Source organism: Acanthaster planci, linkage group LG07 (assembly GCF_054643075.1).
Source record: "Acanthaster planci isolate LZ-2023a linkage group LG07, COTS_SCS, whole genome shotgun sequence".
NCBI classification, from domain to species: Eukaryota; Metazoa; Echinodermata; class Asteroidea; order Valvatida; family Acanthasteridae; genus Acanthaster; species Acanthaster planci.
The window spans coordinates 10,505,123-10,529,195 of NC_141783.1; the positions used below are offsets into that span (position 1 = coordinate 10,505,123).

At 45.2% G+C, this 24,073-nt stretch overlaps 1 protein-coding gene across 2 annotated transcripts in view; it reads left to right on the forward strand.

The window, feature by feature from the left end:
* Positions 1-1,597: 1,597 nt before the first annotated feature.
* The window catches only part of LOC110973601 (uncharacterized), a 91,797-nt gene continuing 69,321 nt past the window's right edge, over positions 1,598-24,073 (forward strand). The window contains exon 1 of one of the 2 annotated variants that reach the window (XM_022224516.2): positions 1,598-2,101. The gene's annotated coding sequence lies outside the window, so the exon portion shown is untranslated. Of the gene's footprint in view, positions 2,102-10,613; positions 10,962-24,073 lie in introns of those variants that run through there. The other variant, XM_087138810.1, reaches the window with a different exon arrangement.

A 24,073-nucleotide genomic window follows, 5' to 3' on the forward strand; every position in this document is an offset into this window, starting at 1 on the left:
AAAATTCTTGTGTACATAATACAATTTTACAATTGATATTTAACACGTAACGAAACATGCAGTATTCGTATTTCTATCATTTTCAATAAAAAATATTTCCAGAGCACTGGACGCGGCACATTAACATATTACAAGTTATTCAACCAGTATTTGCTGCTCAAAGCGAAACTGTACAGTTCAACCTGTCGGGAAAAAAGCAAAATACATGATCTGTTAACACGTTGTCTGCACTGATATGGATTCTGTTACAGCGCCCTCAACAAAAACACGTGCTTTTCCGGACATTGTGGTGGCCACCGTTCTACTTCAGCACTATATTTTTCATTGCAAAAGTCAAAATCAGGAGAAAATTGAATGCGTGTATTTCAGAACGTGTAAAAGAAAATTTTGTTCAACGGGAGGTCATGATGGCCTGGATGAATGCGCGGCCTTTGATCCCCGAACACCAGCATTCGGACCGTAGGTTTGGGACTGAACTAACAAAAGCTTTCAAACCAGCCCGTTCCGCTGATTTTCGGGCAGGCACATTGCACCGATTAAACTCTGGGAGTGGTGATGCTTTCGGGGAAAGTCACGGGAGTGCCAACACACGAGGAACAGCACTGACGATATTCCTTTAGGCCTAATCAGTTTTCTTCTAAAGTGTTTGGGTTGCAAAAGAATAAATTGTAAATTGCATGCATTAGTCTTAGCATGCAACGTTGGGGCGCACCTTTTGTACGCATCTCACCCCATTTCCTTTCATTTCTCAGTATGATCCATTGAACGTGTTCTGTGGATACTGCGGTTCCCGTTTCTAATAAGCGAGCACGGTTCCCGCGCGCCAGTGTAAGCATGACTGTGAAGTTCATTGACGCAGTCTTGAGGAGAGCGAATACAAGGGTGTTAATTAGTCGATAACTCTCAGCCATGGAGCTTATGGTGTACTATTTACGACACACCTTTCTGCCTCTCCCAAGCCTCTTCCAAGGCGACGCAACTATACAAAGCGACGGCACGACGGCTCCCTTGCGTCGCACCGTCGCCTTCCTTCTTGCCATTGCGTTTGTACACACACGACGTGTCGCATCGTCCCTTGCGTCGTGCCGTCGCCTGTCGCGTCATGCTGTCTTACGTCCTTTCCTTGTTGCATTTTTTCTGCCTAAACGGCATTTAGGCAATTATAGCTCTGTGCTCTCAGCTGACTCTACCACGGCAAGTATTAACATGACCGCCTTCACATTGCGCTCAACTCCTGCAGATTCCCATCTTTATGGGCATGATGGCGTTTTTGTGAGTTCTTACCAATATGAACACATCGATTCGAGTACAGTACTCACAAAATATGGTTAAAATATGTGGTATGAACTTAAGAAGTCAAACCAGACTTGACACTTGCATTTAAATGCGCCATAGTTTTCTCCAGTTTACGCTACATTTAATAGAGTACCGAAGTGGATACGTCACGCGCACAATTAGTGTGTAAAAGGCATGAGCGCGTGAACCAACACGCGTGCGTACTCCATTCGTTTGCACTGCACTTTCTGGTTCACAGTGACGTTACACTCCGGTACTCTATTACGTCAGAACGCGAAAATCTTTCACCAGTACAGTATCCGTGCATTCATTGTTAAATTAAAACAATGCTAGTCACGCGCCGTATAGCGTACTCGATAATGTACGCCTAGCGTTGTTTGATGCTGCAGTGTACGGTGAATGTGATTATTCTGATGACCAACAAACTAGCCAAACATCACGAGCACGCAATGGATTGAAAAAACCACGGAACTCCATGGAAACAAGTATCAAGAACATGCACATGAAAGAACAATTCAACGTTGGGAAAGCATTCTAAGGCAAGTGACAGTGATGCACTGCCAGTTATTGTGCAGCTCCAGAGGGAGCCGTCGACATGTTTGAAGCAGCACACTCAGTTCACGCATGGTTCACTCAGTTCACGTACGGCATTGGCCATGCTAGCAATCGATTGATCATGTTTATCATGTTTATGTCTAGGGTCTGATGGAAGTGCCGGCTACGTGATAAGCTCGACGTTTTAAAGAGAATCAGCAGTTCTGGATCTGCCGTAGCTGTCCACCTTGCATCAGGAATGTTGGTTCAAGTAAGTTGAACTTCATCTCCTCGTGTTTCAGGCTATGAATTGTCCTTGGCTTTACCCGATATAAACGTACATGCACTGTCTGTAGTACTAGTAGCACTGTGGTACTCAGTAGTATAATTGTATCGACACGGTTGTGCGTAGGCCTACCTGAACTAAAAGTACAATGTGTACATGTACAGTACATGTGCGTGTATCTGCAGTGGTGCTGGAGGGAATCGCGCCTTTTAGTTTCGCGTACAAGCTATTGAGTTCTAGCATAGTGCGATGCCGGATGCCAAGACCCCAACTTCTAGTGTAGGCGTTGGGGGCGGTATTCAAAGCCAACATGTAAATAGCCAATGGCTCATCCCACTTGGCATTTGTCGATGAGGGGTGGCACCAGACAGAGTATAGTACGGCCGATAACATAGATATGACAAAAAATGGTATGACAACAGATGTTGGCTCTTTATAATGACGTTACATGTTCCTTTAGTACAGCGATACATCACTGTATGCACTCGATAATTATTGTCAGCTCTGATCACCAGCATCCCCTGCCAAATTAATGGGAAGACCTAGTTTATTCACACACTATCTATCTCAGCTCTTCCGATCCCGGGGTGACGTTTTGGTAGGTGCCGTTGAGTGCTGCCATACACACTGTGACAGTGTGGGGTCGCAAAACCGCGCCAATATTGCAAAATCTGTCTCACATTTTGTACAGCACAAAGTGGCGATGCGATATTTCTGTAATGATCTGCTTCTTTTCGAATGTCCGGGATCACGAATAGGCTCACAAAAGCTGCTTGCACAAAACCGTGGCCCGTTGCTGACGTTTCTCAATGGCTGTTATTTATTTTAAATGATTTACGTCTGTGGTACACATTCAATTTGTGAAAAACACATGTATTGGGAGTCGGAGCCTCCCACATAATATTTTGACACAGGGCACATGACCAACATGGCGTTCCATGCGTTTTTTTCCTTCGGTTCGCTTGGTGGTTGCACTGTACGTGCCCACGGTATTGTTATGCCAACCTCGCCCCGTTGAAATAGATACAGTTCACACCTACCCCGGACAAAGCATGAGACTGAATTACTGAAAACTAATATCTTTTTGTTCATTCCACGCCCTTGTGTTTGTGAGTCAATCTGTTTGCGGGAGTCGAGATTTTATCTTACGTTCTTTTTTATGCCTGTGAAAGTTTAATTAAAGGGCACATATGGTACCCTTTGAATTATCCGTGCGTCTTCGAATTACGTCATGAAACTTAACTAGGACAGGCAACGTAGACAACGCACAACCAAGTCCAGGCCCCAGGCATTGAGAAGGGACCATTATTGGGAACAGTATACGGATCTTTAGAAAAAGCACCTTCACCTCCCCCGCCTAACGTGTCATGTACATTTCTTTTCTTTTTTGTGTCGTATCTCTGCCACCAGACTATAACCGCAAGCAGTGGTTATAGGTATGCGTTTAACAGTCTAAACTGCGCAAGAATTGACGACCCATTATTATAGTTTCGGTTAACTTGATGGTCAAAAACTGGATTTTCATCCCTACAGACCATTAATTTTGCATGTTACTTTTAATGTGGTTGTCTTAGTTTTGCTTTGCCTACCTGCGAGTTGAAGTTATCAATGCAGTTTGGTAATTTAGGCTGACAAACGCTGAAATGTGCGCAATGTGAGGTTCTGTCGTAAAACCTTTCAACTTTGGCACAGTTTTTTACCCAAAGGCCTTGCCCTAGCGAGATTCCATGGCGTTATGACTTTTCGTGGAGTGACCTTCAGCTGTGGGGACAAAATAGTTCTGCAGATCAGACAGAAATCATGATCCTCCAGATGCTCGCTATTTTTTCGACACTTTGACACGTGTCACCACTTCCAAAATTAACCATGAAGGGCCGAATCTCCATCTAACCTGCAGTGATAGCATATTCATGGAAAGAACGTTCGGTGTTAAGTTTGCCGGAGGTTTCCACCTAATTGTCTTGCAGTATAATTTACATTGTTGAAATGAATGAAATCGTCTGCAAGTACGTTTTTTGTCTATCTATAGGCCTATACAGTCCAGATCACAGAGACTTTTTAGAAGGAAACGTTTGAAGGAGAAAGTCGACCCTCTTTTGCAAAGATAGCAGCTAGTTTTGCCTAAGGTGACGAAATTGGTTGTTTTTTTGCAGGAAAGAGATTCCTGTCGTGGTGAGATAAAGGGTCGACTTTTGTGGGGTCGGTTATAAGTGTGTACCTGCTTGAATTCATCTGATCAAGTGACCGCATGGCGGTATAGCCTTATAACAATTTAAGTTACCGTATACGTTGTTAATTTCATGCTGCAGTGGCTTAAACCAATCCCCCATATGCTAACGTGCAGAGCTAGAGTTCCATCCTTGCCTCTTGCCACAATGACTAAGGGCATTATTCGTTTTTACATTGCCTTTCACAAAATGACGAATTCTGTAATTGGCATGACACCCTAAAGCCAAGCAGCGCGCCGAGCAGCACTGCATAAATACTGGGGCCTCCATAATGCACAGTCGTCGTTCTGTTCCTTGAAACATAGATGCAGGCATTTCCTGTCGAGGTAGGAAACTGATACCCGATTGGCGCTTGGAGTGAAAGTCCAGGGAATGGTCGCTGTCGGTCAGAGCACGATGCCAAATAAATCCGGCCCGTCTTCGCCTGCGCGCGCCCGGGATCTAGCAAGTCGGCAGATCTCTGGAGTTGAACGACGAGCGATCTTTATTTGCGCGCCGCGTACTGAGCAAGACTGCCGTGTGCGGCTCACCTCTCCAGGGACCCCTGGCTGCCATACTCCGCTTGCCACGCCGTATAGCATGTCTTATTAGGAAAGTACCAGGGTGAGGGACCGAGTCTGGCCGTTGGGCACAACCCCTCAAAGTTTCCGACTGCATTTTAGGCCGCCACTAGCCCCGAGTGTGACTTAGAAATTTGGCGAAAATTGTGCCCGGCCGTGCTGGGTAAGCGGTGTGGAATGCATGGTAAGCAGGCTACGTTATCCGCTCATCGCCCGGAGGTACGGCGGCTTAAGTTTCCACGGGAGCTTCGTGTCTGAATCCCCGGTCCTGGCGCGAGTGGCGTAGGCGGTGGATCATGCCGAGATTTTGACGAGAGAGGGAGCAGGGATCCAGATATTCCGCGGGGGAGGCTGAGTGAGTGATTCAACCGGCGCGCAGCATGCAACATGCATCTGCCTCGCCTAGCCGTGCCCCTATTAAATTTTACTGCTGAACCGTGAAGGCGGCCCTAATGGGAAGCCATTTTGCCCATTTAATGTTCGGGTGTTTCTGGATGAATTCAGGGGAGTGATTTTAAGTAGCCCGGGCTTAGTTGGGTGGCCGCCTTATTTTGCGAAAAACTCAGCCACTGCTAATGCTTTAGTGCCGTTTGTCTCGCCACAGTGTCCCGCTGAGATTTCGCCTAGGACTGTCTATACCTTTCTTTTCTGTTTTTGTTTTCCCCCTTTATAATTGCAGTAAGGTACAGACTTGGTATGATTTTAGGACCAAGACTCACACCCCATGCATGTGCTACATAATTGACAGTAAGTGAAGTTATTGGGCATTGTGTCGCCGGTAGAATGTATCTTATCATGCAAAAGTTTCACGACGGATGTGCAGTTTTGACGCGGCCTCCAGTTTTTGCTCAACTACATGTACATATTAACACATTAGTACACGGAAGCTTTGCCGCCCAAAATTTACCAAACAAGAATTTAAGTATTTCACGTCGTTGACTTAAGGTCTCAATATTCAAAACATTTCAGTGTTTCAGTGTTGGCCCCTTTGTAATGTTACTTTTTAGCAATAGTATTCTGAATCCCAAATGGCTGATTGTTTGTGTCAGTTCTCTGACTGGTTCCCGGCAAAGATATTTACTGCTACTCAAGCGCTTGCAGACCAGCAGGATGGTCCTGAAACTTGAAAGTAACGCAGCAAATTGTCCCTTGTACAGCACAGTTGTCTGACCTGTCGAGTCAGTGTGCCAAACTCCGCAAATCCACAGCAAAACGAGCCATTACAGTGCTGAACAGCACTACAACCAATCATTTTCATATACACGGAAAAATATGAGCCCGAATTAACCGAAGGGGGATCGAAAGGGGCATGATTCAGTGTACTGAGGAGAGTTCGCGTGGGGGTTCTTCAACCCCGACAGGCCATCACACGCAGCAGCTGCAGTAGAGATCCCTCGCTGCCCGGATCTTGTCTACAGTATAGACGGACTTATCAATCACGCGCACACCACATGTGTATATCGCGTGCACTCGAGTGCATGTGCACTATACTGGAGGCCATCCAAGCCCTAGAAGTTACCCGCCCCTAGTGAAATATGGAGGACAAGGCATCGACATTGAGAAGGAATGGTTTGTTTTAGACTCCATGACAGGTGGGATGAACCGAAAACACACGTATGTATATTAGTAGGCAAAGACATCCCCTTTTCATTTCTCTTACACCGCCTATGTGCACAGTATAGACTAAAATCACAAACAACAGCATTCAGTCGCGACTGGCCCTAAAGGCTGGCATGCCGAAACATATGAGACAACTCAACAGAGCTCTGTGGAACTTGAGTACAAATTCAGATCGATTCATTGTCGCAGCTCTCATCGGAAGGCTGTTGGTGAACGTACGGCTACTTGCGAGTCCCACCCGTTAAGGCAACCAGCGCTTGCTTTTCATCGCGGCGTGTGCCTTGATTAAGAGAGGCAGGAGGAAATCTTGCCCGTAAATTTAGGAGCGATGAACCCATGACCGACCGGAAACAACAATTTCAAAGCATTAACTGTCAAGCCAATAAGAGGGAAGACGCGTCTGGGAAATCAGAATATCTCAGCTGGTAAATACAGCAACAATTACAGTAAACTATTCGACAGAACGATGGCGAAGAAAACTGACAGAATTAACGAAAAGATTATAATCTTATTTTGCATTCTGCTCAATGTTAGCTGTCCCCGAAACTGGAGGCAGATCTACACCCCATGATCTTAGGTTAATACAATTATCTCTCGATTTATATATTTGTACTGCCATTGTTTACTTTTCCTGATCTTCACCAATATGGAAATAAACGTCATGGTTGATTGATTGATTAATTACGCTTGACTTTTTGCGTCACCAAAGAACCATTTCTTTCCGTCACCAGTGCTCATATTTCTCGTTTCTGTCTGGTTTTTCAAGGAACGAAATCAGCCTGGACACATTAAGGTCTACAGCTCACCTGTATGTTAATTTTGAACGAGCTAGGAAGACAAGAAGTGGCTCAAATTAATTACGATATTGGAATGTAATAGTGACACTCGATCTAGGCAGCAATATACGGTTACGTCTGGGCCATTTTCGTGCATTTCACAGATTTCTTGAATAAATACATGATGATAAATCTTCGACTTCCAGCATCAGCATTAATGCTGTAACTTGAAGCCGGTGTGCCCTTTTCAATTTTCCCGCCATACATGTGTAGTGTCACATCCTCACAGAGCCAGGGGCTGGAAAGGAACGACAGTCGCTGGATTGCATGGTCACCCTTTGAGTTTTGATAAAATGGAGGAATACATGGTTGTGTGACGAGCAGTGAAGCCATCACGTGGTTGATGCGCCTGGGTTACATTGGCCAGTCGCAGCTTTCGCAAGTAATAAAAGAAAACCCCTATCCTCACACATCATTGAACGGGTTGCGCACCAAATGAAAAAAAAATCGAAGGCGTTGAAGCGAATAGTCAGTCACTATGTGGTGGGCCCAGGCTGCTTGTCAGAGACTCGGCCTTGGACTTTATTATGATAATGGCACGTCTATGACGGCCGGGCAAGTTCAGCGAACCCACCCAACAAGGCACGCGGGGGACTGACGTGTGAAATTTCACCGGTGGATGCACGCTGGATTGCGCGGCGGCGGGGAGGTCGTTTCATCCGCGGTAAACACGCACAGACACTGCTCTCCGCCACTACCACCGGAAACGTGGTGAGTATTAATTTTCCCGCCATGTGCTCTCCGCTTCTCTTTTCAGTTGTTATCACGGATCGACCTTGAACTATAGTGCTCCTTCTCCGGTACTTTTTTCTCTGCTTCAGTTGTCCCATGTTGTGTAGTGAGATATTTCACTTCAGAATCGAAGAACGACTACAGTAATATGACCGCGGGCTTATCCCAGAGAGCCTTTCACTCCCTGGTCATTTTTGCGCCTCCTGTCGTGTTCAAATTGACCTGACGTACACAGTTTAGCACAGAAGAACTCGATTGAAAAGCACCTCTGCGAATGACAAACCCAGGCACGCGGCGGACGTGTTTGGCGCCAAAGATTAGAGATTGAGTGCAACTTTAACACAAGTACAGTGCGAAAATTGAATTTCTTTTTATAATGACAAGTCAACAGACTTTAAAATGTGTAGCCCGTGCTACATGTTCTCAATTTCATGGTTCTTTGTGCTTCTATTAAAATGTCCGCTGTTCTACTTAGTTTTTGACTTCCACGCACCGAACGGAATGCAGTTCATCCAGTGCAGAAGCCAACAATGATTATAACGAGCAAAGAGTGAGCACGCAGTGAGCACAGAGAGGTGCACATTGTGCCCAACATAACACATTTCGGATATGATTTTCCTGCTTCGTGTGTTCAAGTGACGTTTAATTTTTTCCCTCTCAAAGCGCGAACATGCATCCCAAGACGAATTGAGCCATTCCCTCTGTTTTTTTTTCCGCTGCTATGTCGTCGTTGTGTTTTCTTACCAAAGTTAACCCTGAGATGCGGAGGTCGCGTGCTTCGGGGGGCCTTTCGAACGCGAGGTCGGCGGGGGGCGCTGGAGTGACATTGTGCAGCCTGCCGTATACACACCCATACTATACTGGAAACCAAGTCGCCGCAACGTGTCCTTACACCGTGCGCATGCGGAACCGATCACCACACTTCGATTTGTTTATCTTATACTCCACGTCCACATCGACGTTCATTGGAATCTTGAGGGTTACTCGTTGCGAAACCCATCATTGCAAAAATGTGATGTCCAAACTCCAAAGCCTTGAAATGAGCCTATTTTTAAACAGTGTTTTAGCAACCTATTTAGCGTGCATGCAAACCTAATTAAAACTTCTGGTCACTTGGTGGCAGCATAGACACCGTCGTTGCTTCCGAACATAATGCAAGAATAAGTATGGAGAACAGTGCAAGAGACAGTTTGTCCATACTCCTCAAATGTGATGGTTACACCAGGTTGACTGAGATTTGTTGTACTTTGAACTTTCCATATGCGTGCACCGATGCGTCGATGGCACATTCTATCACAGACAGCTTTGGTTTGGGTAATATGTAGCGCGAAATAACGAGTATATTACCAAGGAACACCGATGAATTTGCGTTCGTTTATACGGAGCAAGTTGGTTGCACCGTCAGTGAAAACTTAAAGGTAACAGTAAAGTAATCCATGCTGTTCATTGGTGGGCACAATTCACACCAGTGAACATAATATGGAAGCACTGTGGGTGATCTCCTGTGCATGTGTGAAAAATATAAAATATCAACTTCAGAACTTGTTTGGTGTCTATGATGAGTGAAAATATTTTAGTCACATCTCATTGACGCAGCGAGATTGTTTGATGCAGTGCCTGTTTTGTAAGCACCTTTTAATGACACTGTAATCAATTCACTGTACAGTAAGTTTTAATACTATTTCGAGTGAGATATGTCTCTTCGATGTGTTGAATTGAGTAATTCATTTTATAGTTGAATTGAGTAATTCATTTTACTCTTTCGAGTGAGATGTGTCTCTTCGGTGTGTTGAATTGAGTAATTCATTTTATAGTGTGATGTCTGTAAATCAAATTAGCTTAACAAGAGCGGACAGTTTTTCTTCCATCAGTGTTTTCAATCTGAAGTGTTATTGTATGATCTGATTGTAAAATATCCGTTACTGCTTTGCACATTGTCTGTCAAATTAAGAATTTCCTGCTTACATTTTGTCGGCTAAATGTACTGGTGCATACTCAACGTCAGTGATGGTCTGCGCGTGCGCATTCAGCAGAACTGGGCCCATCCAACGAAACTGCGCAATGATTTGTCAGCAGGAGATGAGATTCATGTTCCCAACTTTCCTCTTCTCCAAAAATAACGATGTTCTGAATATTGCTCTTCTCAACCCCTTGCTGAGATTTGAATTTTGTTTTGTTTGCAGTATGCTTTCATGGAAATGTGTTTCGAGTGGTTCATAGCTCATTATGAAAGGCTGCGTGATTGTTAATGGAGTTTCAATTCAATGCGGATCACATCGTCAGCTGAATTTCGCATTTTATCAGCGCTCAACTCAGCGCCTCTGTGCTTGACCAGTTGAGGCGAAGCGCAGCTCTTTATTGGACACGGCGTGCTAGATCCACAGCGGACGTTGCCAGTCGCCTTTTTTCTTGATCACGAGGCTACAGCTGCGAGGAGACTCGCACGCTCGCGGTGGCTCAGCTGCAGTCGATGGGTCCGCGCGGTTGACTAGCCATGGCGACCTTGCCTGTAGGCTGGAAGCCCCCGCCCGCGTAGACGGATGAACTCAACTGCTGAGGCCCCGTCACCGGCCCCGCTCCCTCGTCACGTCGTCAGCTCGCCCTGGAGTATATCTGCACGGTGCATGTCCGCTGATTAGGGTAAATAAGGCCCGGTCGCTGTTCGGAAGCGCACTTCAACAGCAATAATTATAGCAAGGCAGGGACTTGGGAAACCGAGAATATGAGACCGCGTAATGAGTACCCGAATATATTAATATGCAGAGGGAGAGGCCATTATGGTATAAAATACCTAGTGTAGAACAGAATGCAAGGGACGGTGGGAAGGAAAACGAGAAACTGCTGGTCAAGGACTTTCAGCCATTAAACTGTAAGTATCCATATTGGGTCTCTAATAATGTTTTTCTTCATAAGAGAGGATGTGTAGTGTTGTTCCTCAAGACTGGTGCGAGAAAGAAGACTGTTTTAGTGAAGAACCTTGCATCGGTTCACAGATGCTAGCTGTAATTTTTTTCATAGAATTTGTCTTCTGGTTACGATACAAAACAAAGAAAGCAACCGCCTACGAAAGCTGGGTTTTCCAACAAGCAAAAGCGTCGTTGTACTTGTGTGTTGGGAATGCAGCACACGTCATGCAGAACAGCAATGTAAGTGGCGCACTGGATTTTCTGTTCTTGCTATAGAGTGCGGGGATGTACAGCTACATTCTGCTTTCTTTTAAGATATTTTTTTCCCCAATTGCGGCCAGGACACCAAAGACTGGTTTGTTTACAGGGCATGCACGAGAAGTCTGGTTTTGATACCGTGTGTAAACGGCCAGGGCGGGAGTGTCGCCGAGCAGGCAATAGCCATGACATTACCTGACCGGGCCTCAACCACAAAGGTGCGGCACGGGTTGAATAATTGACCGCCATGGACCGGGCTCGCCGCACCGGGGAAAGACGCTAAGCTGTGCCGCTCAACAACCGGGGCCGGGCGGTGACAGAGTTGTATGCAATCCGGTCCACAGCGAGGAACTTGCCACTCCTTTTCTTTGCAAACGCACACGTCACACACACCGAGCGGCCAGCGAACACATTATTAGGAAAATCCACGCTGGCCGGTCGGGTGACATCGGTGCTGCGTAATTCTAGCTGCTCGTTAAGCATGTATGTAGGCCTATGCCCTCTCCTCTTTTTAATTCAAGGAATAAAATGAATTTCTAACGATCCCGGGTATGGCGAATCCCCCCTTTCCCCCCGCGGTGGTGCCCCTAGACACGCCGTAGTCGCTTTGTTCAGGCTTTTGTGTTGCCTGCAAGGCCCAGGGTGCTGGCTGCGTAATCAATCCCCGCAAATGCAGACTGACTTTGAAAAAACAATCCCAGCCTGGATTACGTGTATTAGGCAGAGCTACGGGTGCGTATGGCCACGCTAAAAAGCTCCCGCAGGCCCCGTCGGGAAGGCCCGGGTCGGGCGGGCGGTGGGGATGTACGACGCGACATAAAGGCGAGCGCGCCAGCCGAGGTCCGCGGTCATGTCGCCCGTTTTATAGCAACTGAACCACTCGCTCTCCCTAGCTTTGAGTTTCGCATATAGTCTAATGCGAGTCAGCATTACATTTCCATAACGCCAATATGCTACGCGAGGCCGCTAATAATAATAACAATAATAGGAAAGTGTGATCTGCGTGCAGTGGCTCGTATATAAAGGGGAGTGCTCTCTGCGCTTCGACCGCCAATTATTTACCACGACTGTTTGAATTCGATGGTTTATGAAAAAAAGCAGTTCAGCGGGGTGGAACTGGAGGCTTTGAGAGCGCGCCTGTCAAAAGGTAGAGAGATCTTTTTATTCTATGCGAACAAACGCACTCTGAAGGTTCTGTGAATCGCGGGGTGCACTCACCACCTACGGGCGGCCAGCGTGATGCCGAATGAGCGGATAGTTAGTTCAGAAAGCCTGAATGGAACGGGCCCAAAAAAAAAAAAAAGAAGAAAAGATGGACGATTGACTGATCCACAATCGACAGACAACCAACGGATACTCTCATACGCATGCATTGCAATTATGACGGACGGACAGTCAGCAAAAATGGTGCAGAGAAGTGGGCAGTGCCTCGAGAAATTTCCAAATTACGAGAATTCGTAATCCTGATGTAATCATAAAAACATTGCATGGAAATTGGTGCAAACAGTCGGCAATTGGTCAATTGCATCCCATAAGGTCAGAGCAGACAGTAATTGATGTGTTATAGCACATAAGACACGGACAGCGAAATTGGTGGGCGAAAAAAAAACACTGAGCCTGGTTGAAAACTGTAGTAGTATTCAGCAGTTCTCGTCAAAATGAGTCTGCATAACAAGGTCTACCAATTTTGGGTTGGTCTGTGATTCTGGCGGTCTTGAGTTTAACACCCTTGATCCCACAAAATCAAAGCGTCTAAAGCCCACCAGTTTCTAATTTGTCAGACTGTCACTGTGCCTTTAGAACTGACGTCTTGGAATCTGTCATCGGACCAAAATATTGTGGCTGCATGTGTTCAGCGAATGACTGACCAAAAGTTGGCTATAGGAGTTGACTACAATTCGCGGTGATGCTCTTTGCAACATGGCTATCATATCATGGGTTGTTCAGTTTCAGACTCCAGTTCAGCGGTGAATTGGACGTGTGCTGTATAGTCTCCTTTCGGGTCTGTTTTGTGCCGGCCCGGTTGTTCTGTAGTTGCTGTCCTGACCGATTGGGGATTTTAGCATCGAGCCGGCCTGAGTCAGAACAGACGTCGTATCATCTGCCGCGGACGTTATGCCATGGGAGATCACTGGGTGTGGTCGTGTACATCAAAACAACTGTCTTCCATCAACGCGAGGCCTCTTCACCTCGCCGTGGCCACTCTGCCAAATCCGCGGTCTTGCCGATGCGGAAACTTGAGCGCTGTCATACCGTAATGTGAAGCGTGCCTCGGGCGCGTATGTGCTGGCGCAAAGTGGTGGCCGGCGCTGTGTGCAGCGGTGAACTTCTGAACTCGCGGAGTTATGCTTCGCGCTGAATTTGAGGAACGTCGGGATTTCTCATTACGCCGGTGCGTACGTCTGTAAAAGTTGCATATCGAAGATGATGCATATGCAGACTGCTGTGGATGGCCAGAAAAATATTATAATGTGCGCAGTCATCTGTTGGATTAATCATCACAGCGCAGGTGCTGGTGAGATTTCGCCTCGTCTCGGATTTCAGTGTCACCGACGAAGTGATGCGGCGAAACATCACACTCCGTACGGTTTCATTTGGTGGAATTAATTGATGTGACTGTGGGACAATGTGTGTGAGCTCAGCGGGGAGCCGAGGGACTAAGTAACATCTTCTGAACTTTTGTGGCTTTTGGACTCGACAGGAGATAAGTTTAATGTATAACGAGGCGATATGAAATGACTTTGATTTAGTTGTTTGTACACATCTTCAGTTTGCCCATACAAACTTCACTGTGTACAGAATTTCCTGCAAAGTTGTATCTCAAGTGTCTACGGGCGTAATATGATTTCAGGCACAAGTTTTTTTTTCCAATTTATCGGGCATTCGAGAAAAATAGAAATCAACGTGTTGATTAAAACAAAATGTTGCTCGAACAGCCGACAGATTCCAGTGTGTTGTCAGTATGTTGTCCTAGCCCCCCAAAAGTTTCAAAATGTGTGTCCAAATGTTCATTTTGGGGTTTAGCAGTTGAAGTGGTGTAATCTATTTCTTCTGTTTTGAATAAAACAGTTTCATGTTGACGGCTTGGTGGTTGATAGACGCTGTCATATCGAGGCTTCTATAGGTACCGTGTATAACAAAGTCAGTGTCTGGTTGCAGAGGTGGGATTGGAACCAGATACATTCGGATACGTTACCATACCAAGCTTTGGCCTGTCCCGTTGACAGGGTAAGTACACAAGTATTCTCAGTTGAGAAAAGTTTCACGTCGGGAAATAAGTGGATTACCAGTCCACACATCGTGTGTTTTATGTTGTTTGTGGCTGGTTCATGTAGCTGAGCAGTTTTCGGCCGCGTTTTCTACTTCACAGATATATAAGTCTATACAGAGGACTATGACGGAAATGAAGAAAAGGGGGCAACTAAGCCAGTTCATCGATGATTCGGAGTGAGGTCAAAGGCCATTCCCCCTGCTCCCACGGTTTCCTGAATTTGTATCATGAAAAAAATTAGGGCACATCAGATGTGACCCCAGGGGTCCGTGTCAAACGTCTTCACCACTCCCTATTCAGACCAACTGCCTTTGGTCTTCATTTTCCGTTGTTGTTGGCCTGTTCTGGATTAATTCATCATTGGCTTAAAATACTAGACGTTACACTGAAAAAAAAATTATCAAAAAGAAAAGGCATACAAGGATAGAAAATAGATAGAATGGCTCACATGTACATTGTACGTCGTCCCGAGTTTCTGTCTTTATGCTCTGAAAAAGCACGGAGATGCCAAATTTAAGCACGTTTACTGTTTACATGAAATGCATGAAGACGTTACTTTGAAAGTATCGAACGCAATGTCCATTGCTACGTTTAATTTAACAAAGTATACACAAATGGAATGTACCTGTGTAACAACCCACATTTTTTTTATTCAGGTATCATAGGCGTCCTCATTTAAAGACTGAAAATGAAACACCTTAGTCGAAGAGAAATGTAGATCCCTGTGTCGTCGTTTTCCTGTAGTTCTACTCTCATGCAATCTATGGCAACACCCACAATCACCATCCTGCGCGCGATTGTGATTTCAAATAGACCTTTGGCGCACTGTTCCGGGTTTGTCAAGCTTGATATGAAAGTATAGACCATTGATTACTTTCACTTCAGCTTGTGTTGTATACAGTATGGGATATTAAGACCTTGAACTACCGAGGTTATTGAAATTCGGAACGGCTTTATACCTATGCCAGAAGGTAGTTCATGCTTAGTAATTTCAGCGCCTCCTTTTTTTCCATTCGTGAGGAGGTGTCCCCTGTTTTTGTGCCGACATTAGGGCCCGGTGAGTCAGGACCGCGCCAGTGCCCTCGAATGACCTCTTCCTCGGTTTAATTACGGCTGATATGGGAACCAGACTGTGCAGAGTGGGCTATCTCCGCGTGCCTTCCTCTTATCTGCAGTGCGTGGGAGCTGCGCGTCTGATTCCCGCCTCCCGCGGCAGGTAAGGTGTCACTTTGATATCCCAGTTCTGCTGTGACGCGAGACACGCTATAGGTCCTACCCCATGATAAGAACATATCGGGTAATTGCCGGCACTAATGAGGTTGCAGGCCAATCTGCCTCGTTCATGCTTGTGTAATGCATTGTTTGTACCGTACTTTCTCTCAAACCTGTTCCTTGCTCTACGCTCAAACGAAATTCTTGACCGATAACACCTCTGATGGGTGGGCAGAGGGCATTGACATCAGTTGCCCCCCCTACAGTTTGGCAAACCCTTCCATAACCCTACAGAAAAACAAGACCTTTTTGTATATTGTCCTGTTGAACTTGATTCGTCCATACTGCGTTCCAAACCCTAAACGTGTACGGCTACGTCCTTTTGGAGTCCACGACCGAGATGACTGAATGGATTGGCTACAGCCGGCTAGGAGCAACACGCCCGTCTGTGACTATGAGAAGTGGCTGTATTGGCTATAGCACAACTGGACGGACGAAGCCGGAGTTTCAAATGCGCTGTGCATTTCGAACCGATGCTGCAAAGAAGGCCCCGTAGCCCCGTACATCAAAGGGAGTCACAGTTTTCCCAAAACAGTGCTTGAAGAAGCTTTCCTCTTTGTTCATTTAGCATGTTCGTAGTGTTTTGTTATTGTTGAATAAACACTCCGTAGATCTTTCCTTTTCTGCCCTGCACAAAACCACGTGACCAGTGACGACAGGCTAGTTATACATATGAATGTCATGCGGGCTTGTATGCGACTGCAGCGCCAACGTAACACGTTCACAGCTAATCCGACAGCCGTCCTGAATATCACGGACGCTGTCAAAAATTAGAATCCTGTTAACTTCAATTCTATTAATCGGACGTTTCGTCTGCCGTTTTGCGGACAGCACTGGCTTGGGCCGTGTGGGGGTTAAAAATGGGGGGGGGGTAAATCCAACCATTAATTATATTTTCAGGCGCTTGTGGCAAGAGTGAATCTCTGCGATGGCAGCAGAAGATTTGTGCTCTAAAGGCAGGAGGTTTTGCATTGTTATTTTAGGTATAAAGGGCTTGCATGGCTGCCATCTTGTAGGCCTGTGCTTTTGTTTCACAGGATATGCACAAAGGAATTGTCCCTGTGGAACAAAGGAAATGCCCTGCAAGATGGCTGTCACGCAAAGCGTCTATACATTCCCAGTTTGGGTGGAGTAATAAATTGTGCAGATGGAGTCGTCCTAAGCTTTTACACTGTTTTTCAATTACCCCGAAGGATGTAGCCAAAATATTATTGGCAATGTGTCACACCCTAAATGTGCATTACCATGGAGAATTGAGGTTTGAGATGTCTTGGGGAAAATGTTATGGTTGTCGCCCACAGCCAGAACGAACTGACCCGTCAGGGAAGTTGCCCAAGTACTGAATTTTTAGCATGCACGCGAAAGCGTGCGGTTGAAACTAATTAAACATGGCTTTTTTGAAGGAAGGTCTGATTAGATGCAACCACATAATTCATGCACACACGCATAAGGTTGTGGGTGATTTCCAATCGTTACATTTCGTCGTCCTGGCAAGTACATGTAGATAATGTCTCTGATAGAGACATTGACGCCCAGGACATTGCACATGTACATTGAAATTTAGAACGTTATGAAATCACTTCTCAAATGTAAATATTTCGCCGTTGAGACCATATCTGAGAGCACGTTTGACGCCAAAGCGAAATTGGATGAATAGTTTCATGATAATTGAAATACGCGTAGTTTCATGCTAATGCTTCGTGGTTACCCTGTGACAAATTGACTTGGCCCATCACTTTCTCTAGAAAGATTTTACACCCACGGAAAAAATGCAGGGTGCAGTAAAGTGCTCGTCTAATGTTCTGCATCTCTAGTGTCCCCAGCGTCGTTTCAACCGCTGTAATGGCCGATTTGTCACTGTATTCGGCAAGACCGCAGACAGGCATGCTTTGCCAAATGCGTCGCTGTGTTGTCCCCCAATTTTCGACACTTGTGTGTGCCCATTGGTATGATATTGGTGTACAGCTCTGCCTTCTGGATTCATGTTCATTAATTTGCCATACTTTACACTGATCTTATAGCTATAGGTGTTGTGCAGATAGGAACCTGCGAAGTACGACGGTCCATAAACGACACTTTTACGATTTTTCTACAACTATGTCGCACGTACACCCAAATGGTCCGTGGTACACCTTGTCTGGTTGGTTTGGGCTTTCGTGTACCCATACACGATACTGTGTTGTGTGTGGGCAATAGTCATTTTCGCTTTCGTGCGCGTATATCGTATTTGACTAAAAGTCTTGCTCTCTTCTATTCATAGGATGCTAATACCGTGTCACACGATCTTAAGACCGGTTCGTACGATACAGGCGAATATAAAATTGAAGCGAATTTGACGTCTTGAAAGATTTGCAGCGAAGTGTTGCTCGACTTGAAATGTGTTCAACTTCAGCGAATATGTTTGATCTGCCCTCACAGATTTCCGTTTGTGTTCGCTTTCGCGTGAAGTATGAACCGGCCTTTACCGGTAGTTTTCATTTTTGATTATAGCTTTGTTTGTTTGTTTGTTTTTCCTTCTTGTGCACTCATCTTTGTTGCTACATGATAATTTGCCCAACATCTCAAGATTCTGGTTCTTAGATCAGAAGATTTCAACCAAGCGCGTGCTTACAATCTGGCCCTTGTGTCATATGCGCGAAAGCACAACCACAGTGTATTCTTGTTCACGATGGGGAAAAAATCAAGATAAATTTTGTCATGTCGTTGTTCAGGTCTTTGTAGCAAACACGTTCAAAGGACCGCCTCTGCAGAAGTTCTACATTGCGTCCTCAACACAAGTTGTTGATGACTTGGGAAGCGCTTGTTACCCCTGTGCCCGGACCCGACACCATCCATTTTGATGTACATGTACTCTCCTTAATTCGGTGGTACACAACTCTTATCTGGCCTCCCCTTTGCGCGGGTCAAAATTCATCCCAGCATGACCGGGGAAGTGTTTATCGTGCGAGCCCTAATTTCAAGAGGGGGGAGCTAGACCTGGAATTCGGGTCAAATCTGTTTGTAATAAAACATCCAACTTTCCTCGGACAAACCACTCAACGAAACAGGTCTTGTTTGTGAGCCCGGGCTGTTTAATATAATGTACAGGGCATGTGGACTCATAAGCCTGCCTGTTGATATCAGCAGCTTTTCACACCGTCCACTGCACGCAGTGCTACCCATCCCTTGGAAGCTGCAACGTTCGTGTTTGGTCAAGGGGCGAATGGGGGCGGGGGTCAACGGCCATGCATCCCACGAAAAAGAGCGAAGTTTTGTTTTTCAAACGATAATGAGAGAAATGCGATTTCTGTTCGTCTATTTGATTTGTCTTCCTTCCAAAAATATGTGAAAAGACCCTCCAACGTAGCCCACCCTATCACGAAAGGTTACACGAAAAGAATCATTTCCAATTTTGGCCCCTCCAGAAACAAGTCCCCTTTTTTGTCTGGTCTGATGGCGGACTCAACTGGAGTCCAATATGTTGGTATAAGGTTTTCACGATGGAGTTACATGTATATACCTTCTTGTTTACATACAGGTGAGCTCATGAGACATAAAATTATGCTCGAATTCCATAATGATAGGTCCATCTTTCCTTTCATGATGACGCACTTGACACTATCTTTCCCCCATCACATTCACTCTCGTCAACTCTTAGCTATTTGGTATTCCAATAAACTAGAAGTATCGGGATAACCTGTAGATATTTCAGAAATCAAATAGGCCTCCGTCAAAATTTGATCAGGGTTAAGTTTTGAAAATAGGAAATGAATAACTTGACACTTTTACTTCTAAAAATATTTTTGGGGAAAAGGATGGTTGACGTTATATGTTTAACAGGGATGAGATTTCTCAGCTTTTTAGCTGATTTCAGTTTTTTGATTTTGGATTTCAGCTTTTTTCTGCTCACTAGCTGTGTACATAGGCCTAAGTATAGGAGATTTTCACAGTTCAGCTTCTCTATGCCTTTTTTCCCAGCTGTTTTCAGCTATTTTTACTATTGGTCAATCTCCCCCCTGGTTTAAGAGTTGTAAAAATGCCTGTTATATTACTATTAATAAAATTACAAATTGATCACTATTTGAGAAAAACCTCTGTGGTTCATTCAGTGACAGACGACTTTTTGTAACGGAGCACCGTAATCATCTCTGGCAGGCACTTTTGGTTTATTTCTGCCAAGCTTCGACATTCTCTATTGCACCTGTATCTTGTTGTGTCTAGGTTGATTTCAGGTAAAGGTTGAACATTGTGTGAGACCGCCTTTTTGCTCCCCTGTTTCAAAAGTGGAGCCCGGCTCCGTCACCTTGTCTTGCATTGTACCGATGCTTGCGCCAGAATGGTGTCGGAGCTTGTCGGTTATGCAGAGTGTCAAGCGGCTCGTCACAATCACAAGGAGCATGCACTCTTAGTATCAAAACTTTTACCCACGGCAGTTTTCGAGATGCTATTGTATACAGCTTTCTCAGATTGCGTACTATTCTTAGGGTCAGCCAAAGCTTGCAGAAATGTCGACCGTAGTTGCTGACGGGTTTTGCCTCCAGATGGGCAGATGTATATTTTATCCCATAGCGTTAAAAGAAGGCTGCATTTGCATTTAGGCCTAGTTGTTACTAGAAGCGTGTGTCATTTGGCGTTTTGATAACTGTGTTCTTCCAATAACGTATTGAAATTTCTTTTGTATTGGCGACCAATTGTAGTTTGCTAGCCTCTAGTCGGCAACAGATACGACTTTGACGTGGATACAGGTTCGTCTCACAATGTATCAGTGGTTATACGAATGACGTCTCATGCACAGGTTGTACAGTCTGAGTTGACGCTGAAAAAAGTAATGTACTACTGGAAATTCGCGCATGTAAATCTACTTGATCGGATTTTATTTCATATTTGTTATTCGAATGTCTAGTTTTTATGTGCCGTGTATGCTTGGTTTTGTTTTGCTATGGGTACAGATATTGTATGCTATGCACGATCGTTTTCTATTGTGGCCTTGGAAAAAGCTGTTAATTGGCGAAAAGAAAAGTTAGTGAATACGAAAATTTGCAAATATTCAACGTTGATACGATTACCCAGGTGTGCTTGTATTCAGTAACGCCATTTCCTAGAGGCTCGAACTCATGAGTAAACCAGCGTTAACTTGGAATAATGTTGTTACGGCCGATGCAGTAAAAAAAATGACATTTACTTCAAGTTGTACCCATGTGCTCATAAAAAACGTAGATTTTGTTGTCATCGGAATGCACACGTGGAAGAACCACGCTGAGGCGTTCCACGACTTCTGTCGACGGTACAAAATTCACATTCACTTTGTACCTACAATCTGCTCCTCGCATATTCAAGCAGCTGTTATCAAGATGTGACTTCTGTTAACCAGAAAGAGGAAATGTCATATCCAAGGGTTGGTTCGTTTTCTGAGTGATTGCATCCTCTTGGGGGCGGCTCCGTTAGTTGGAATATAGGGACAGTATCAAACGATGCATTGGGCTAATGCATTGTGCCAGAGTGTATGTATGTACTCAGTGTGTGGATGCGGGATACGCGAGACGCCCCATGCTTGAGGTTTAAAGCACTTTGGCTGTTCATAATTCTGAAGGAAATATAAAGGCTCCGGCCGCATGAGATTTGATATTGTGTGTTATTATGGAGCCAAGAGTACAGTGTCCCCCGGTGACTGTGCCCTAGACACTGTACACTCCCTGCCCCCCTTTGCTGGGGATTTTAAAGGAAAGATGGCCCTGGGTCGTTTCCTTAGCCAGGCTGGCCCGGCCCGGCCCGGGCGCGCGGTCGCACCATGCACACATCACACTGAATCGAGTTGTGGTGGATTTTCCGCAGATTTTGAGTTGAATGACAGAGCCCCGGGGCAGAACTGCACACAGCATCGATCGCTGGCACCCAGGGCTTTTCTGGAGGAGACTGAAAACTGATTTAGCTTTCTCTTTTCCCTTCCCACTTTTTCTTCTCTTCTACCGCGCTGTGCTCTATTCCCTTCTTTCTCCCCATCACACTCACAAAAAAGGAACCCTGCGTCCGTCCTCCGTCTTCATCTCGGTGAGAGGACGGTCGAGTTCTCCAGAGACACGGAGCGATGAGACGATATAAAAAAAAAAAGCTCGGCAAGCCAGCGCGTGGCCGGCCCTGGAACAAGGAGCCTGGATGCGAGAACCAGCCACCACCGGAGGGACTGTCCCTGCCCTGACATGAGATCAGCAGATTTTTGAAGCGAGGGTATTCTTTCCCCACTCGCTTTTCCCCCCTTCATGCCTTACCGAATCAGAGCAATATCAGTCGCGGACGACGACCGAGGAGCTGTGAATATAGGACTGTATTGTGAAATGCAAAATTATGCTGGACAGTTCCCACGATCGCTACCCTGGGTTCAGCTCACTCGATATCGGTGGCTAAAGAGAAAAGCGGTGTCTTGCATATCCATTTTGATTATTGTTGCTTGTGACAACAACTGTCAAGGTTTGCTAATAGTTTTCAACACAGTGGAACAGTCCTCAGAAGGTTTTCGACTGAGGTAACCCTGGCTGGTCCAGTAAGATGTGAACTACAAGTTCGATATCTTGTCACAACCTGCTCTTGCCCGTCAATTTGATACCAAGAATCGTGTTTTTTTGCGCCAGTGGTATTTTTAAAAGTCTATTAAGCTGGTCCTGATTGTTGTCTCGCGATTCATTAAGATGTTTGTTTAATAGTTGACAACTGGAATGTTTGCAGCTAGAGCAGCACAAGAGCTTGCTTTCAAAGGATGCGTTTAATTTATTTTTGTTCACTGATTAAATAGTTTTTATTACAAAAAGGTATTCTAAGCATTTTTTCAACCTTTGATATCCAAATTTTGTAGCAGTTTTATAGCGTGTATTGAGGGGCTGAGCTTTGGGTCTCTACTCTACACGTTAAAATATACATATAGTGTAGAGATGCATGCCATTAAAGGGTAGGTAATTGCTCTAGGCATGAGTGTGCATGGATAATGCATAGAATTTATAATCCCAACTGTTTGATATTGTGATAATGTGCGGAGGACATCCATATCTGCATTATGCATGAGACACTCGGTCATTAGAATGCTGTGGCATGCGCATAATGAACACTTGCGTTATCGGTTGATCGTTCATAGTCTTTACCATTTGGCTCTGAAAAAAACCAACAACTTGTGTTTAAACTTGTGAGCACTTTGATTGTCTTGAGTAAAATGGTGCAAAAATGAAATCAACGTTTTAAAGCCATATCGAAATAAAATTAACAATGCATAGGGAGGTAACAACCTCGGAGTTCGACTATGAAACGGAATCAAGCTTTCTTGCCTATTCGTTCAGTGATCGAGACCGGACCATATCTTACCAAGTGGGCTGAATTGGTGTATTTATGTAAATGTGCAGGACCCAACTGAGAATGATGTGACGCAGGAGACTTTCAGAGAGTGGGAAATACCATCCGAAATGCATCGCGCTTGCGCACACACATGAATACAGATTTATCTTTCGATCAAATTGAATTAAAGCACCAAGGTATATACACAAGATTTCTTTTCCGGAAAAAACGAGAGCCACCTTTCAATCGTACATTAAATCTGTAGCCCACATGTTCTATAAGTCATACATTCATCACAAATGGGAAGGAAAAAAAATAATAATATGCATCGCGGTGTTCCCGCACTTCCCTTCTTTCATCTCCCACGGGTGGCCCGACAAGTGCTGGTCGACTGGCCCCTCGTCCGGGCCGCGGCCGGCCCCCCTCAGTCCGCCACGGCCGGTGGAGTGCATGGTCCGCGTAAGAGGTCGCGATGTGTTCTCCCCCGTCGCTCCACTGCGTCCATAATGGCACCGCCGCCGCGCTGGGGCTGCAGAGGACAAGCAACAAGGGTGTGGATAAGATTTCATGCCAGCGCTGCTCGGACTCGCGGAAGGAAAAAAACCCTGATGGTTGTGGGTCTCAGCAGCTGTGTGCGCTTTGATGGGTGCTGATACGCAAGACTAGCGTGTCCATTGGTACATAGCAATTAATATTGAATATGCTCCCTCCCGTTGTGTTTGGGAAGGCTCTGGAGCAGAAAGAATATAGTCATATAATCACCTTGCATTTAACGTTATGAATCAGAATTTTCAAATGTCGTGCCTGACCGTGAGCGACTCAGAAACAGAGATCAAAACCGATGAGTTAGATTTCATGCGTTTATGCACTCATAAGGTTACAGTTATATGGGAGACGTTTCTTTCAACTTCTCTTTACATTCAAGTTTATCCTTATTGGAGACCTTCAAAGAAGAACTGTAGTTTATGATAATCTTAA